The 5,162-nt window shown below is 39.5% G+C and overlaps 1 pseudogene; it reads left to right on the top strand.

The window, feature by feature from the left end:
* Positions 1-3,587: 3,587 nt before the first annotated feature.
* LOC102501073 (39S ribosomal protein L1, mitochondrial pseudogene) lies at positions 3,588-4,599 on the top strand (annotated as a pseudogene).
* Positions 4,600-5,162: the final 563 nt, after the last annotated feature.

Genomic DNA, 5,162 nt, shown 5'->3' on the forward strand with positions numbered 1-5,162 from the left:
CCAGGCAAGTTTCAGGTTTACCTGCTTTAGATGAAAAACATGGGATCAAATTTCTCTTAAGTGGTACATTATTACTGCACCACAGATCCAGCCCAAGTTGCTGGATTTTAAGAGGAAGGAAATGGAAACTGAAGGTCAACACTGTTAAGATCTTAGATTCTATTGATCAAAAAGTCTCATTATATTGGTCAAAACAGCCACATGGCCAGCCTAAATCCAAGGAGAGGGGAAGTAAACTCTACTTTCGATGGAGAGTAGAATGTGCATACCAGTAGGGAAACAATCAGTTATGATGATCTCTGGATAATATCTACCACAGTCAACTCTATGGCCAAAACAATTAATGTCTCTCCCATATATAAAATGATCTTTTCCCCAAAAGTCACATTCATTCCATTATGGCCTTATTGCAAGGTTCAGAGGCTTATCATGTAAGTCAAGTCCAAATATGAAGAACTCTTTGAGTGTGGCTCCTTTGGTGCAACTCCCAAGGTATGGTTCCTAGGGTGCAAGGATCTTTCAACTCAAAATACAAGTTATCTACACACCCAACATGGAAAGATGAGAAAGGCATAGGATAACCACAATAGACATCGCCAACCTAAAAGGTGACTGCAAGTATATGAGTGAAGAAGATGTCAGGGGATCTCAAGCAGAACAAGTATTGTGTGAAAAGAGAGGTCTGGGGACACCATAGTGGGAACGTAGGTTGAGTAGAGTGAAGCTGCAAGTATGAATCTGGAAGAGCAAGCTTGGACTCTTTCATGAAGGGTATAATGAGATGGAGTTTGACCTTCATATGGAGGCCATTTGGAATTAGTAGAGGTTTTCGAATAGGGGATTTCCTCTGTGTGGTTGTTTTTAGGAAGTGTTATGTAAACTTTAGTGCAAAGACGGAATTGGGGTAAGGATGTAGTCAAGACTTCAGATATGAAGGGAGTTTGGAGAGGAACTTTTTTATAGTATAGGAAAAGAAGATGAAGACATGAATGAAGACAGCATTCATGTTTTGTCTTTATGACACAAACTTTTCAGTAGAGAAAATATGAGGTTGTGGTTAAGAGTTTGGTTCTGGACTTAGATAGAACTTGGTTTTAAACATATTTACTTCTACTTGGTTTTGTTACTTGAGCAAGTGCTCCTCAATCTCTTGGCCTTGATTTTCTCTTTGAAAACAATGGTGTCTTTTTGCTGGACTGTCGTAAGGCTTACATTGGATAATGCACATAAGGCACCTAGTTGAGCCTGATAGTATGAATGGCAATGATGATGGTACTGATATTTGCTGTATGACTTCAATCCAAGATAATTCTTCTCAATCTCATTAAATGGTGTAGTGGGATTTGCTTGAGATTTGGAAACAGCATAGGCTAAATTTCAACTCTACCTCTCACCACAGAGTCATTTTGGAAAAGACAACAAACTCATACAAGCCACAGTTTCTTTATCTATGAAATGGGGGCCCTGATGCTTATACTGTCTCCATATAGGGCTGTTCAAAGATTTGAAGTAGGGGACCAGCAGATGGCAAAATGGCCATGTCGCTGGACTCCCACATAGTTGACCGCAGTTCGAGTTGAGTCCTGGACCTGGTGGCTTAAACTCACACCCGGTGTGTGTGCATGCATGCCCAAGATCCCTAGAGGAGAATGGAGGAGAAGGGATTTCGGCATGGCCATCCCCACACCCCGGGGGCGGGGGGTGTGATTTCACTTTCTGTCTCTCTGTTTCTCTCTGTCTTTCTGGCAATGCACACTCCCTATAGCAAAAACCTCTTAAGAAAAAAAGATTTGAAGTAGGATGAGAGATGCAAAAACCTTTTGTAAGTAATGAGTCCTCAATTGCATAGAAAGTATTGTTTGTCTAATTGCCCTAGAGCTATTCAGCATGAGTCTATTCTTCATTACTTCTGGTATGTCATTTAGATTCTAAGGCTAAATTGTAAGAAACAAGAAACAGAAAATTATTTGTTGAAGATAACATGTATGGTAATATCTTTGATTGAGCCAATGTAGTGTATTCTGGATGGGAAAACTCATTTTGTATGCTGCAATGATGTACAGTCAATGAATGTAAAATAAATACATAAAAAAAAGAAAAAGAAAAAATATTACAGCCAAAGACAGTAACTCTCAAATTCTCTTTCAAACTCTGTGGCTCTTATGAGGAACTGGCATACCTCCCTTTACAAGGGCTGCCAGGCTGCACTCATGTTCCCACCCAAATGAGAACAGAGGGAGTTAGCTGTCTTGGAAAACCGGACAGGGAACAAAAAGAACAGAGGCTCTGCTCCCTGATGTGCCTGGTGGTGGTGACTTGTTTTGAGAGGATAGATTTGTGTGGTATTCTTCCTTAGATGCCAATGAAATCTATGACAATGTGGGGAAATTCTGTGCCAAATCCACATTTTATTGGGTTGGAAAAGTCATGATGTATTTTTTCTGTGTAAAACAGTGTCATGACTTTTCCAATGACCCAATAGAACTGGAGAATTTACTTCATATCAGTTACACCAGTAGTTTGCATGCTAGACTGGCTTCCCAAGTCTCACTTGGGTGAATTTATAAACAATTTTATTCACTGAACAAATATTTATGATGTCTAACATGTACTAGTACTAAGATGTACTAGACATGGAGACATGGCGGTGAACAAAACAAAGCCCTGGCTTGTGTAGTGCTTACACTTGAGTGTAGGGGGATAAGTGACAAACACACAAAAATATGCAATATATCAGATGGTCACAGTTGCTATGAAGAAAAATAAAGCACTCTCACTTTCCTTCTCTCTCTGTCTCTCTCTAGTCAACTTTAAAAATAAAAATGAACATAATGACAATGATTAAGATTAAATAAAATAACAATAATTTTTTTTTTTTGGAGAGGTTTTTGCTATAGGGTGCGTGCGCTTGCCAGACAGACAGAGAGAGACAGAGAGATAGAAAGCGAGAAATCACCCCCCGGGGGGATGGCCACGCCGCAATCCCTTCTCCTCCATTCTCCTCTCGAGATCTTGGGCACGCAAGCACACGTGCCCGGCGTGAGTTTAAGCCACCGGGGCCAGGACACGAACCGCAGTCGACTAGGTGGGAGTCCAGCGACATAGCCATTACGCTAACTGCTAATCCCGAATAAAATAATTCTTAAAAAAAAAAAAGAAAAAGAAAAAGAAAGCAGAGTGAGGGCCAAAAGCTGGCGAGGATGGGATGTTATTTTAGGCAAGTGGTCAGAGAAGCTCTGTTTGGCAAGGTACCATATGAATAGGGGCCTAAAAGAGGCGAGAGAGGAAGGCATGTCCATATCTGAGGGATATTTGGGCAAAGAGCCATTATGCAGAAGGAATAGCCTGTGTAAGGATCCTGAGGTAGGAGCATGTTTGTTTTACCTTTTCATTGAGAAATAGCAGTGAGACCAATGATAAAGACAAGTAGATTGGGTGGAGGAAAAGTTAGGAGATAAAAGCAGGAATCTGGGGGCAGGGGCAGACTATGAAGACTTATACCATGGGAAAGATTTAGAATCTTACACTCAGTGAGGTAGAGAGACATTAAAAGTTTTCAGTAGAGAACACAATCCAGGATGGTCAATATGGTGGCGACCATAAGATGTCTTTGTAGAGTCTTGACACATCATCAAAAGCATAGTTTTTCCAAGATGGTTTATCAGACATCTCTTTATCTGTGTTCCATAAACATTCAGATGACAGACATTTTGCGGCGCTGGAAAGGCCTAAAAAAAAAAAAAAAAAGAAAAAAGAAAAAGAAAGAAAAGGTGTCAAAGAAAAGGCATCGGATGAAAAAAAAAACATGAGATAGAAAAAATAAAGTCATATCCCTACATGGAAGGTGAACTTGAGGATGGTGTCTGTTCAAAACGCTTATACCCAAGGCAGATATATGAAATAGACAAAGCTATTCATTTACTTAAGAAATTTCAAGTTCTGTACTTTACTAATTCGAAGCAAGGTGTCTATCTTGATTTGACATTGGATATGTCACTGGGACAGAAGAAAAATGTGGAACCATTTGCCAGTGTTCTTAGTCTTCCATACCCATTCACTTTGGAAATTAAAAAAGTTGCAGTGTTTACAAAGAATCCATCAGAAACTGAAATAGCGGAAGAAAATGGAGCTGCATTTGCAGGAGGAACTAATCTGATTCAGAAGATTTTGGATGATGAAGTTCATGCAGACTTTTATGTAGCTGTTCCAGAAATAATGCCTGAGCTCAATCCATTAAGGAAGAAACTGAAAAAAAGATTTCCAAGGCTTATTCGAAATTCCACCAGCTGTGACATCCCCAAAATGCTTGAATTATTTAAAACTGGACATGAAATTAACGTTGATGAAGAAAGGGAAAACTTTCTCGAGACCAAAATAGCCACATTGGATATGTCAAGTGATCAGATAGCTGCCAATCTGCAAGCAGTTATTAATGAAGTTTGTAGGCATAGACCTCTGAGTTTGGGTCCTTTTGTGGTACGTGCTTTTCTTCGTAGTTCGACAAGTGAAGGTTTATTACTAAAGATCGATCCATTGTTACCTAAAGAAGTAGAAACCGAAGAGAGTGAAAAAGAAGCTGCTTCAAGTGTTGAATTGTGAAAATATTTTAAGTGGATTAAGAAGCAACAGAGAAAATTATAAAACCATATAATTTCTACATTTGGTGTCTTATCGTTCCTTGATCATCACACTTAGAAGTGAATTTTAGGGATGAGGTGGTGGCACAGTGGTAACCCAGCTGAATGGGTTTGCATCCTGGTTATTTTTTGCTATTCTCAATCTGCCAAGCCTCAGGCAGCTGCCCACTCATACCCTGAGGGTTAAACCTACACTGCACCTCAAATCCTTCCCCTAATACCCTTTTCTTTCATCTTGTAACAATCCCTTCTAATTGTTTTGCTCTGCCCTCTAGATAAATTCTTATTCCCTAGCCCATATAATCTAGTCCAATTAATCATCCCACCCGGGAGATAATTCCATTGTGATGGGCCAAAAGTCATCCTCAGGAGGCCGAAATAATTTATTTCCCTTGCTTCAGAAACAACATGGAAATGTACATTTCTGCTCCTTTCTTTATACGATTTATTTCATCAGTTTATTTTTATTTATTTATTTCATCAAAAATAACCAAGGGACAGATAAAGGGGAACAATGAGAGCAGC

The sequence above is a fragment of the Tupaia chinensis genome, unplaced genomic scaffold, assembly GCF_000334495.1.
Source record: "Tupaia chinensis unplaced genomic scaffold, TupChi_1.0 Scaffold000154_1, whole genome shotgun sequence".
Taxonomy (NCBI): domain Eukaryota; kingdom Metazoa; phylum Chordata; class Mammalia; order Scandentia; family Tupaiidae; genus Tupaia; species Tupaia belangeri.